Below are 14585 nucleotides of genomic sequence, written 5' to 3'. Positions count from 1 at the left end.
AACAAAATGTGAAGACAATTTAGAAATGCCTATAACCCATCTTCAGAAACACTAAATCCATGTCAAGCGCTCTGCCTCTAACCATCCTATTTCTGGCTTGATTTTATTATCTTCTTTCTGTTTGTCATGCATGAACTCACAAATTAGTGAGTCAAGTAAAGAAAATTAAACTTGAAAATGTCCTAAAAATGACTCCAAATTCTGTTGTGTTGCTATAATGTTCATTGCTGCCACAAAGATTTGCATGCTGTTTGTTACCCCTTCTCAATATTAAACAAATATACAAAAACAAACAAAAAAAAATCTGAAGGCATTTGGTGGGGTTCACAAATTCACAAATTGTGCATTATATTTATATTGAATATTTAAAGAAATAGCTCTACCAAAATGTACAGTTTTGTCCATATTTACTCACCCTCATGTCGCTTACTCTCTCTCACTCACACACATACACAAATAAATATGCAAAGCTTGTAAACAACATCATGCTTCCATGGCCTCTGTTGTCAGGTTCTTTGATAAGTGCAACTAAACTTCAGAGAAATAAAAGAGAGTGACCGAACCTGTTACCTAGGTCTGAGTTATTCATTGGGCCTGTACTTTGCCGGAGGCACTGGGCTGGCCTGCTCTCTCATGGGTGAAATGTGTGATGCACATGGACCTGGACCTGCTAGACTATATGACACAAAGCACAGAGTCCACAAACAGGTCTGAGGGGGTCAAAGGGAAGATGGAAGCCTGAGGTTTCAAACAACTCCCCGATCTTCGGGCCCTTAGACGGCACTGCATCACATATAGGAATGCTACTGTAATGGAAATCACAACATGGGAATTGTGTTCCAAAGACGAACAAAGCTTTTATGGGATTGGAGCGACATGGGGGTAAGTGATTATTGACAAAATTTTCGTTTTGGGGTGGAGTAACCCTTTAAGGCTTTTAAACAAAATCCATGTCAACTCCATTCTTTCCGTAAAGCTATATACTGTAGATGCATGAACTGAAACAGAGGGTGACATCTAGATGTACTGTATATGCCCATCATGATATACAACTAGTTATCACTTTCATTTTGATACAATCTACATTCGTTTGCGCTCCATATCACTTTTTTTGATAATAGTAGGAAAATTTCGCATGGAAGATTAACATGGAAGATAAAGCATAGAACCACAAAAGTTGTCCATATGACAACTTTTTGTCTAGGCAATATGTTGTTGCCAGAACTGTTGAAAACAGAGTTGCAACGTGCTTTGATCTCACTGCCATGGGGTGGTCACACATTTACTCCATGTTCTAAATGGTTTCTAGGCTGATAAATGAACACTTTTCCAAATCAATAGAGCCAGAATATGTCTCTACAATGCTGTGGTGCAGATACTGGTTCATGTTCCTTGCTAGGCTGCCCTTGATGATCAATGAGCAGGCTAGGCAGTTACCATGTGTCATGATCTCCAGCTGGAGTGGCACTCCATTCTGTACCTTGCCATTCACTCAGGACTCCATTTCCCATAATCCTTTGCCCGGACTCATCAAGTGCATCACCTGTCTCTCATCAGATCTCATCATCAGTTCACAGCTGTCTCACATTAGTAGGACAATAAGAATAGCACTCACACACTCTGTCATCGCTGGTGATTGAATGTTGTATAGCTCTTCCGTGGTTTCTAAGTGTCCAGTTTCTCTGTTTCCGTGCCTTCGTGGTTTGATCCCTGGACTGTTTTCTTGTTTATGATTGTTTTGCTGCCTGCCCTGACCATTGCCTGATTATCTGGATTACTCTTTTGCCTTGTCGCTGCCATCGTTTTTTTGCTGTTGTTGACCACGCCTGGTTGACTACGCTCTTATTAAAGCCTTGCATTTGGATCCCTACTTTGTCATCACGCCTCCCTCGTTACACCATGATGATTACTATAAATCGCTTGCCTGTCAAGTTGTCCAGCCCCATGCTGCTACAATGTTCTAATGTTCTGAGTTTTTTTTTATTTGTTTCCAAGTCTTTATGACATTCTGATATGATCTGATTCCTTGTCATAGAATGTTTCGCCAATTATTATTATTTTTTTTTACAAACCGGATCATTCAGATGTTGGATGATTTTACACCTCTGTTATGGGTGTACAGTAATTAACGTAAGACAAGTTGGATTCCGAAATGTATATGACAGAAGAAGAACTGGTTACACTTTATTTTACAGTGCCCATGTTACAGTGTAATTACATACATTTAAGTACTGAGTAAGGTTAGGAATATGGTTTTAGAGCAGTCTAATCATCCAAAATATCTCAAACATCCTAGCATGGGAATAGTGGTGTGTTATTTCACACAGGGAAGGATATTTTCTTCTTAAAAATCTATTTTTTAAATATCTATAAAGAGAGAGAGAGTAATTTAATAGTAACCTGACATTCTGGCTGTTTGTCACTAAGGTCACATGGTGGCCCTGAAGTTCTGTAAAGCTGACTGGAACATGGTTTAGGCTCTTATGTGTGTTTACACCCTCCCAACAACAAATATGTAAATCAGTTCATTGGAAAGACTGCTGTTGGCAAGGAGACGGCGAAGGACAGTGTGAGATGCAGCCAGAAGTGCTTTTAAAATAGAGTGTTTCCCCCCTTGCTTTACCTTTTTTGGCCTATATTACATGGAGATATATTATGTCAAAATAATTATGTACAAACTACCTGTGGCCTTGATTTTTTCTTTCTTTCTATTTTTGGTGACAGTGGTAACATCATAAAATTGTTTGTGGGGTAAAAGTCACCCACTCACACACATACACTTTTTGTTGAGACATGATTTTTTCAGGGGTACAAAAATAAACATCTTTAAAAATAAAAAAAGCTTGAGTCAGATTCCTTTATTCTGGAAACTAAGAGGGCAGGATTCAAAGTGTGTTATATTTATCAAAAATTCATTTTCAGGGAAAAGGGAGGTATAATGTCTAATGACGGCTCAAGCTGGATTCAGATGAATCGCACAAAAATATGTTTGGGTCATATTTGACCCAAACATCAAAATAAAAAACATGAGATATTAAATTCTGCTTTAATAAATCGCATTATACTTTAGGACCATTAAGATTTTTTTTTTTTACATTGTGATATAATTCAGACAAATTGACTAATAGCATATACTAATAAAAAGGTGAGCTACTTTTAGTAGTAAAGGAGATAAAGGAGGGGCTACTTTTAAACTGTTGTGGCAGATAGATTTTTTCCCCTCACATGGCTAAAGCTTTGAAATATTGAATAAATTGTATTTATTCGATATATTCAATATGTCCCCCACCTACCATCTGTTTATACATATGTTCACTGTAGAACTGTAATAAAGCAAGGAAATTACTCTACAAAACATTTCATTTTTCATGATTTACAGTTAAAAGGGCAGATGCTTGTTCTTATGAGAGTGTAATCAGGGCTGAGTACACCGGAACTGAATGTTCTCTGAGAGAACAGCAGAACATCTCTTCCTCCTACAGCTGCCACATGGATTATTCTCCAGGCCATCAACTCACGTCCACAGACTGAAATTAGCACAGGGATTGCAAACAATTTTAGAAAAAAAAGAAAATAAAAAAAGCAAACTATATAACCTAATTTGATCAAAGTAACCCTTACAAAAAAGTACAGGGTTTAGCTTCATAATAAAACGTAACTGCTATTAGATCTTGAAGACCTCGATTAGCTTCATTATGTTTCATTATGGCTGAAACTAAACTCTGTTAATGTCAAATCTAAAATCAAACCTGACCCTCTTTATTTCCCCAATGCTTGAATTTACGATTCATCAATGCACTTTTCTCTCTCTTTTTTTTCCAAATTTGTTTTGTTTTCTTTTTTTTTTGGTCCTTGTGATCTTTGATCAAAATGTTATATTTTTTTGTGATCTTTTTGTGATATGACTGACTCCTTTCTGCTGATGTATAAAAGAGCCATGCTGCAGTTAATCCATCTGCATTCAGATCTGCCTCCATTCTAGTACACAATGCTTACAACAGATGAATAAAAAAAAAATGTTCCTTTGTTTTTTGTTAAATAAAAAACTGTTGAACTGGCTGCTCCCAGTCCCTCTTTCCTTTTTCCCAATTACCATTTTCTCCCAACATGCCACAGTGATGCTTAAACCCAGGAGAAGGAAGATGCTGTCATGGAACCTGCACAGCTGTCCAAACTGGTAAAATCCTGGAGCCACAGGATGACCCTGAAGCATTCCTCTAACTTTTTAAGACAACAGCGGAGGTGTGCAATTGGTCAGAGCAGCATTGGCTGTTTCCCCATCCGCCACCTTCCTTCCGGTTTCCTTGCTAAATTATGTCACCCTTGTGGCAAAGATGACTGAAACCGTCTCTTGCTGTTGCAGGAATCTGGGCATTTCCAGGAACAATAAACATTAAATCGATTCATACCAGTGTCTACATTCACAAATGAAAGGGTTGGTTTAACCATAGTCCCTTTCAAGGCAAGTCTGTTCACTCACTGGCCATATTTTCTACACCTTCGGGCAGCTATTTCGGTCATCTAAGACCCAGTCCTATCTAAATGAATGGGGGAATCCTGAAATCTCAAAAACTGCTTGCTGAACTCACATTTAAATTACATATTTCAAATCAGCAACAAAATCTGAAATGAACTGCCCCATTAAAACAACAAGAATGAAATCCAATATGTCCTAGATCTGAGAGAAAAACCACACTTTGGAACAGCCAAAACAGGAGAATTTGCTCAAGATCCCTGTCCACAACTACCTCTATTTCCCTGTCACAGGTCATAGATCCCAGATCAGGTTGCAAAAGGAGTTTGCGGAGGTGTTCTCTAACTTTCCCAGTCACACCAACCTCATACAAAATCGAGTGTAGTAATGCGCAACAGAGCTTACCGACTACCTGAAAGAAAAACTGTTTAGATGGAATGAAAGACAATGTAATAGTAGGGGTAATAGTAGAATCCCACAGCCCGATATTTTTGGTACCACTTTGTGGATTATCACAAACTAAAGGTAGGGTTAAAACTCAATGCCTAAAGGCCGGGACACACCAAGCTGATTTTAAAGAACTAGAGGCGACAAAAGCCGGTGTTGTCGCCTTGCACTGGCAGAATCTGGATTAAAAAGCTGAACTTGAACACACAGCACAGACTACAGCTGACTGCAAACTGCGTTCAGCGCCTGCGTGAAGGACACACCAAGCTGATTTTAAAGAACTAGAGGCGACAAAAGCCGGTGTTGTCGCCTTGCACTGGCAGAATCTGGATCAAAAAGCTGAACTTGAACACACAGCACAGACTACAGCTGACTGCAAACTGCGTTCAGCGCCTGCGTGAGAGGAATTAGCTGTCTATATCGGCAGATATCAATAGTAAATATTCGTCATTTAAAAGGAGACACTGAAACAAAGATGTACGACAGGGGTCGCAACCTTTTCGGCATGATGTGCCATTTTTAATTTTTCTGGTTAACCACTGTGCCAACACAAGCCTCGACTGGCCAGCCAAATTTCAGGGGGGGCCGGTGCCACCCCTGGCCACCACGTAGACACGCCCCCTTGCATCTCAGTCCTTTTGACATTGACAAACTTTGATCGGAAGTGCCTAGTATGTGCAGCGGTCGCGCGCGCATCCGCAGACTAGCGCAAGTTAATTCTCACACTTTAATAGTATTTATAGCTCCTAACAGGCTGTGTGACTATGAGAAGTTATTACCTCAAAATGTACATCAGTATGCAGTTTTCCCTATTACTCGCGTGCCAGCGATTATCCCTCTGCGTGCCACTGTTGGCATGCGTGCCGTAGGTTGCAGACCCCTGAGATATATGAAACGTAAAGAAAGCAGTGCTTGTTTACCATTTTGAATATTATTTATGTTGATAATTTTCTTCATTTTAAGCGGCTCATGTTTTTATGAAAATATTCACGTACTGGAATGCTTGGGAAAGATCACATAACATCATGATTGGCCAGCTATCTAGTGCGTTGTGATTGCCTGAATTCCTCAAGTGTGTGACAGTAATGTTACGCCCCTTACCATACTGATGCCGTGTCCCGGTGCGACGAGACAAAACCAATAAAACCCATCATAAATGAGGCATTTGTTGCATCCAGTGGGGACATAATTACTGATTATAATTACTTACTTAAAGACTTACTGTCTTTTTACGCATTGCATCCCATCGCGCCGCGTAAACTTAAAACCATGTCTGCATTTGTGATCGGAGAAACGGCAAACAACAAGCGCTACTCTGCACTGCTCAAAACACGTTTGAATCGTCAGTGACAAATCCTTTAAATATGAAAACATACTTACAGTCTGTGAGTCAGCATTATTTGTCAGCATCATAGGGTCAGCATGCGTGCTGAAGGGGAAACAGGGGAACTGAATTCACCGGAACACCGGCATTGTAGGCTACTCTCCTAGGAAACAGCCATTGCACACATCTGAATATTTGGTTTGAACTGTTCTGGAACAGTGTTGTAAATACAACTTAACCACGGACTTTTGGAAGACCAAACAAAGTAGTTTCGCTTTCACAACAAAACACACAGCATCTCCACGACATGGCGGCGGCGGCAACAATACTACAGCGAGAATCAAAGTTACGCCTTCTTTCTTTGCGTATACATTTGGGCGGTGTTATGCAAATCTTCCCACACAGTGACGTAGACATGTGGGGGCGTGTTTAAACGAGGCGTTTTAGGAGGCCGTGGACGAGTCTTAACTTTTATAAAGAATTTTTATAAAGGGTTTGAGACTTTATTCTTTGCAACTTTAGGGATCTTATCTATTCACGAACACCTTGTAACACTCCAAAGAGAAAGGAAAACTTGAAATCGCATCATATGACCCCTTTAATTCTCGGGCACTAAATCGTTCGTTAAACTGAACATCTTAAACTAATCTTTTACTTGAGACTGGATTTAAAAACACCATTTTTTAGCTCTTCTTTTTGGTTTCTGCTACCTTCCAGCAGCTTTTGGACTAGATACTCCAGCCCAGGGCCGTGCACAGACATTTTGAGGGGCAGTGGTCCAAACCAAAAAAGGGGCACTATAGGGGGGTGGGTGCTTGTTAATACAAATTATCCAGTTGTTACAAATATACAATTAAAAGAGAAGACAGCACACTCTGTAATAATTTCAGACTTTATTGTAGATGTTTTTAATAAGAATGGGCTCTCCCTTACTCTCTGAACCTGCTTCTGCCTCATCTTCAATGGAAGTAGGGGAGAGTGGAGTAAGTTGACCAACCCCATTTCTTGGCAACTGTACACTTTTACTGTCATGTAACCATGTATTTTGGTACCACCCATTATTTCTGCCAGACTGTGAAAAGGAGAAACACATGGGGGGAATGTCAGGCACCCATTTACTTTAAAAACTGTTTTTGGCAGTTTTTAAAGTAAAATCTAAGTAAAATTTTAGCAAAACAGATGTAATGGTTGTTGCACAAGTTAATGCACTCTCAGGGCTGGGTTGCGGCAGGAAGGGTATCCGGCATAAAATGTGCCAAAGTGGCTGTGCGGATCACTCCGCTGTGGCGACCCCTGATAAAAGGGAGCAAGGCGAAGGAAGACAGAGAGAGAGATGTAATTGTTGTTACATCAAAGCAAATTTATCCAGGTCTAAAAATATTTATGATACATATAGAACATTGAAGATGGGTCATGGATGGGTCTTCCAGCATGACAATGACCCGAAACATACTGCCAAGGCAACAAATGAGTGGCTCAAGAAGAAGCACATTAAGGTCATGGAGTGGCCTAGCCAGTCTCCAGACCTCAATCCTATAGAAAATCTGTGGAGGGAGCTGAAACTTCGAGTTGCCAAACGACAGCCAAGAAACCTTAAGGATTTAGAGAGAATCTGTAAAGAGGAGTGGACCAAAATCCCTCCTGAGATGTGTGCAAACCTGGTGACCAACTACAAAAAACGTCTTAGCGCTGTGCTTGCCAACAATATGTCATGTTTTGCTTGGGGATCAAATATTATTTCATTCACTTAAATGCAAATCAATTTCTAACCTTTATATAATGTGTTTTTTCTGGATTTTCTGGTTGGTATTCTGTCTCCATCCATTAAAATAAACCTACCATAAAAATTACAGACCCTTCATTTCTTTGTAAGTAGGAATGTAACTTGTAACTTACAAAATCAGCAGGGGATCAAATAAATATTTTCCCAACTGTAATTATGGTCCTAGTTCCTGCAAGTGTGAACACGCCAAAAAGCAGGAACTTCCACGAATAGTTCTAGGTTCCTCCATTGTGAAAGCCCCTTAACACTGCAAGTTTCAAGATTTAGCCAGATTTTTATGCTGTTTCAATCGTGTAAATTGTGCATTTACATTCTCCGTTATCACAAAACCCATGACACACAACAAAAAAACAGCTCCAATCTCGGCGTCCTCCATTCACCAATTGACGACGCTTGTAAATGCTGCACATAAAGACGTTGCTGTTGGCCGCTTCAGAGTTCCTGCTGCCGGTGCGAATGCAAACAGAAAAATGGCCTGAGGGAGAAATTGGTTCTCTAGGAACAACCCTGTTTGCTAGTTCCTAGAACTAAGTTTCTAGATGCAACTACTGTAGATGGTACGCCAGACAATCGTGCAGTGTGAGAAGAGCAGTGATCCAACGACTTAAAAATCGTGCATTATTGTGCAAAATCGGCATTATGCAGCTCAGGCCGTGGATGCCAGATCATATCGCTCGCTTCCTCAATGGAATTGGCCAAGGAGCTGGCGATAGCAGCTCTGGGAACCACGTCTGATTGCTTCAGAGTGGTGGCCGCCAGGAGAACCGAGCACTCAAGTTCCCTGACCCGTTTGATGACCTGAAGGAGCAGTGCAATCAGAGGAAAGGCATACAGGCGAGCACTGAGCCATTCGTGGGCTAGAGCATCTCACTCCTTTGAGAAATATGTTGGGCAGTGAAAGTTGTCTTCTGAGGGGAAGAGGTCCACTTCTGCCCTCCCGAAGACAGACCAAATTGTTTCAACCACTTGCGGGTGTAGTCTTCGTTCTCCTGGAGTTACATCGCCCCTGGGATAGCATGTCCGCTCCTTGGTTCAGTCTGCTCTGTTCAGGTTGCACTGAGGAGGAGGCGTCTCGCCATCCTGTAAAGAGAGCATGACCTAACACCACCTTTGTGATTTATAAGGGCTACCACCGTCATGTTGTCCGAACGGACTAGGACATGGTGCCCTTTAAGGCTGGTAGGAAGGGATTTAGGGCTATAAAAAAACACCATAATCTCTAGGCAGTTGATGTGCGGGCATTGCTCCAGAGTGGACCAGGAGCCAAACACCAGTCTGCCCTCGTACAGTGCTCCCCAACCCAAGTTGGAGGCATCTGTCATGACCACCTTCCTTCCGGAGGTCAGTCCCAATGGGACACTTGTCTGAAACAGGCGAGGGGCCTTCCAAGGGGCTGCAGCTCTGACGCAGCGGTGGGTCACCTTGAGGCGAAGACATCCGAGGCACAAAGCATGGGACAGTACACAGGCTTTGAGCCAATATTTAGCACATGAAGCAGGCCCAATGGAATCACAGAGGAGGAAGAGGAGGAAGACTCTTCCTGAATCCTCTGGAAGAGTCTGAGGGGACGAGAAGTCCCAAGTCTGAATGATGTCGCTAGCCGCTGAATTGTCAGTGAGCATTCCAGCATAATCCAGGCCCTCTAGAAATCGGATACAGAGCTAATTTATTATTTACATTTTTCCTTTATGAATTGAGATGCTTGATTATGGCAAAAATCCCAATCCCAATTATTTTGGTCAATATTGTAATCATGATTAGGAATGGACGATATTCCAAAACCAATTTCAATACTACAGCAGAAAATAATAGGCCGCTATGTAGGGCTGTCCTCAACTAAAATGTTTCTAATCGACTAGTAGTCGTTCATTTTAAGCGATTAGTCGACTAATCGCACGTTTATTAATAAACCATTTAAATCATAATAATGAGTCTTTAATTGCCTACATAGCATAACAAGCGCTCAAGCGCACACATAAAGCGTGCCACAGCACACTGGCAGAAGTAATGATTACGAATGTGTCAGGGAAAAACAGTAAGGAGGTTATTAAACATTTTAATAATTTATTGGTAAACTAGTGCTTTCTTTGTTTACGGCAACACTGACTCTTCATCTCCACAGTAGTGGATGCACCTGTATGCATGTTTCATAAGGATTACATCTGAGAATATTTGTTTTCGATTTGAATTAATTAATTTGAAAGTAGACATTTCGCTCTCTATAGATGTATTTTTTATATCTGTTAGGCAAGTATACACAGAGTTTCGTTATTTATAAAAACAATTTGACACACTCAGAGGCAGAGAAGGCAGAAAGCGCATCCTGTTTGCTTTCATTATTTTACAAAAGTGCAATGATTTGTTGTTATTGTGAGTGCATATAAATAAACGTGGCGTCTTTACAGATTCAAAAGATGTATAACTCTTATCTGTATGACCAAAAATGACTTTTTAAGAGTATTTTAAGTATTTTAAGAGCAAGTAACCACACCGGCGCCTCCATCGGTCATGCAGTGAGCGTGCTACTATTCAGCTTCCACACTCCGCACAAATACTTGAATAGCACTAATTTTTCTAGGTTAACATTAGATTGATCGGCCATGTAAAGTTGCTACTACTTCCATATTTCAGATGATAAGCCATATTTGAGGTTGATGAATGATAGGTGAGCATTTGGATGTCCTGCCCAATATGTCCGTCACGGACTGTGTGACTTCACCACTTCCTGTGGATTTATTTTTCTGCAACCAAGCAACTAATAAAACTAACAGTTAGTCGACTATTAGGGACAGCCCTACTACTATGTTAACTAATGTAAGTTAAAAAAAGCACAACTAAAAACAAAAATACAAACAATAGGACAAATACAATAAAAAAGATACACATGAAATAAACAATGTTAAAGTCTATCCAACACTATAAAATTCAGCTAATGACCAACTACAGAAACAGATAAAGTCTACAGAATATCTAAAGTAATCAAATGTAAAACTGAAACACAACATAGTCTTCACTTTTATGTAGAGTTTATATTTATTTAAGATAACTATCTGTATTTATTTGAATACTTGCCAAGATAGGCATTTTGACATATGCGTCACTTTATGTTGCTAGGTAACCACCGAATCAGCTGTCCTGTTGATATTAGTAGAAACTTTTTTAAAAATGGACAAGCAGAGGGAGCTGACCTTGATCGAGGGTGAGAGGTCTACAAACACGCAGGAGACTGGGAAACGGAAATCCAAGCAATTGTAAACTCCCATCACCACAATGGAAGGCCTGCCTCTCCATTCATTCAGTTGGACAATGGAGAAAAAAAAGGGAATAATGTCAGACACTTTTCTGCTCAGAGTGCTCCTACAAAAACTTGAGCTGCCCGGGGCACATAAACAGTGCGCAAAATGCTCACTGCCAATAGAAAGCGGTTTTAAAAAGGTGCCTCTCACTGCAAAAAAATGTGTTCTGTCTGATTACGGCCTTACTAGTCCTTGTCTGCAAACAAGAAGATGAGAATGCCTCCAAAGAAGAAAGAATGAGGAAACATTTAGGGCTAAATAAGCACTGTTCTGCCCCTTCGAAATTGAGAATGTCAATTCACCAGATATCTGCATACCCATGCAATGCATCTGAGGATGACCATGCTGACGCAACTCTTGCAGCAATCTCAAGTTGTTGCTCTGCAAAAGCATTCTGGTCAGAAGGATAAAGCCAAAAATGCAAAACTAGATGAGGTGAGTGCACTGAGGAAAGTCGTCACTGAGTAACAGGCCCAGATTACAACTGCAACCAAAAAAAAAAAGAGGAATGATGTGGAAATAACTGAAATAAGAGAGTGGAATCCGTTTGAGAGATGGAGTGCTCTACATGAAGAGGCAAGATCAAGAAACCACATTCTATCAGTTAGCCTTACCAGTGGCTCTGTGAGGAGTCTCCATGATGATTATGGGGTACATGGGCATGGAAAGGGCTCTTGACCCAGTCGGACCAGATTCTTTTGGTCAAAGATGTCATTATATGTGGAAGAGAAAATTAAGACATGTGAGAGATGTGTACATAGGAAAGTGCTCCCACAGAAAGCAGTTAAAATGTTAAACATCCAGACCGTTGGAGTTGTTCTGTGTGGATTTATTGTCTTTAGAGCCAGATAAGAGTAACACCAAAGACATATTAGTAATTACAGACCACTTCACCAAATATCACAAATAGCACAGCTATCAAGGTCTGTATATTGAGTTACACCTGATCAGAGAGCAGTGTCACATTGTAAGCATACACAAGGTGAGAACTACCCCTTTTCCCACTGAGAGGAAATCCGATTCAATTGAGATTCAATAGAACCCTTCTCCAGATGTTGTGCACTCTTGAAAACAAGAAGTTATCTTGCTGGAAGGAGTTTGTGAAGACCTTGGTGCATGCTTACAATTGCACTTGAAATGATGTGACGGGATACACTTATGTTTGGTGGTTGTTTTTACTCTTGATGTGGGAATGCGAATGCCCTGTTCTCTCAGGGGAGCAAGGGCTGCCTCCGCAACTTACGTGAAGACACGGGGCGACAGGGACAGCCCGGAGGGGAGGACCTCGTACTGATATGCTCGTCCTTCGAATGCAAACCGCAGAAATGGTCTGTGGTGCAGAAGGATCAACACATGAAAGTACGCATCCTTCAGGTCGATCGCTGCAAACCAATCTCGGGGACGGATGCACCCGAAAATGCATTTCTGCATCAACATCTTGAATGGTAACTGGCAAAGGGCCCGGTTCAAGACACGCATATCCAAGATTGGTCGTAACCCACCACCTTTCTTGGGTACAATGACGTAAGGGCTGTAAAACCCTGTATTCATATCGGCTGGAGGGACCGGCTCTATCGCATCCTTCGCCAGTAGGACTGCGATCTCCGCATGCAAGACAGGAGCATCGGCCGCTTTCACTGTAGTGAAGCGGATGCCACTGAACTTGGGGGGATGCCGGGCGAACTGAATTGCATAGCCGAGGCTGATGGTCCGCAGCAGCCAACGAGACGAAACCAGGCACCCAGGCACCCAGACACCGTACAAGCGGGACCAGCAGAACCACCACCGTACCCGCCGGGGCAGGGTGTGACGACCTGCTTCTGTGCAGCCGAGAGCTGCTGGGCCAAGCTCTCGACCGCGTCGCCGAAGAGGCCAGTCTGGGACACAGGGGCATTAAGGAACCGAACTTGTCGGCGTCCCTCATATCAACCAGACACAGCCAGAGATGGTGCTCCTGGACCACAAGTGTGGACATCACATGACCCAGAGAACTCGGGGTGACCTTCGTCGCTCGGAGCGCGAGGTCAGTAGTGGTTCGGAGCTCTCAGAACTTCCGGATCATGACCACCCTCGTGCTGGTCCTTCAGTGCCTTGGCCTCATGAACCTGCAGTAAAGCCATAGCATGTGAGGCGGAGGCAGCTTCTCCACAGGCCGTATTAGCATCGCCGGACAGGCCAGACGAGTACCTACAGACCCAGGAGGGGGAGGCATGGTTCGACCTGCCGGGTGGAGGCGGTATTAGGACACAATTGCATTGCAACCGACCGCTCCACTGGGGGGACCCTTGTATACCCCCTAGCTGCACCACCGTCGAGGGTGGTGAGGGAGGAGGAACCAGCAGGTCGGTTTCCGGCAGTAAAAGGTGCCGTCCATGACCTGGTGAGCTCCTCATGCACCTCCGGGAAGAAAGGCACTGAGGCGGGGCACTGAGAACCAGCGCGTGCCACCCCGAGAAAACAGTCGTCCAACCTCGAGGGCCCGGGATGTGGTGGAGGTTTCCACTTGAGCCCTACCCTCTCGGCGGCCCGGGAAAGCATAGCCGACATCTCTGGATCCGATTCAGGCCTTGCCACCCGTACTGATATGCTCGTCCTTCGAATGCAAACCGCAGAAATGGTCTGTGGTGCAGAAGGATCAACACATGAAAGTACGCATCCTTCAGGTCGATCGCTGCAAACCAATCTCGGGGACGGATGCACCCGAAAATGCATTTCTGCATCAACATCTTGAATGGTAACTGGCAAAGGGCCCGGTTCAAGACACGCATATCCAAGATTGGTCGTAACCCACCACCTTTCTTGGGTACAATGACGTAAGGGCTGTAAAACCCTGTATTCATATCGGCTGGAGGGACCGGCTCTATCGCATCCTTCGCCAGTAGGACTGCGATCTCCGCATGCAAGACAGGAGCATCGGCCGCTTTCACTGTAGTGAAGCGGATGCCACTGAACTTGGGGGGATGCCGGGCGAACTGAATTGCATAGCCGAGGCTGATGGTCCGCAGCAGCCAACGAGACGAAACCAGGCACCCAGGCACCCAGACACCGTACAAGCGGGACCAGCAGAACCACCACCGTACCCGCCGGGGCAGGGTGTGACGACCTGCTTCTGTGCAGCCGAGAGCTGCTGGGCCAAGCTCTCGACCGCGTCGCCGAAGAGGCCAGTCTGGGACACAGGGGCATTAAGGAACCGAACTTGTCGGCGTCCCTCATATCAACCAGACACAGCCAGAGATGGTGCTCCTGGACCACAAGTGTGGA

The sequence above is a fragment of the Sinocyclocheilus grahami genome, unplaced genomic scaffold, assembly GCF_001515645.1.
Source record: "Sinocyclocheilus grahami isolate Dianchi unplaced genomic scaffold, SAMN03320097.WGS_v1.1 scaffold772.1, whole genome shotgun sequence".
NCBI lineage: Eukaryota > Metazoa > Chordata > Actinopteri > Cypriniformes > Cyprinidae > Sinocyclocheilus > Sinocyclocheilus grahami.
Note: the sequence above shows the minus strand (reverse complement) of the source record.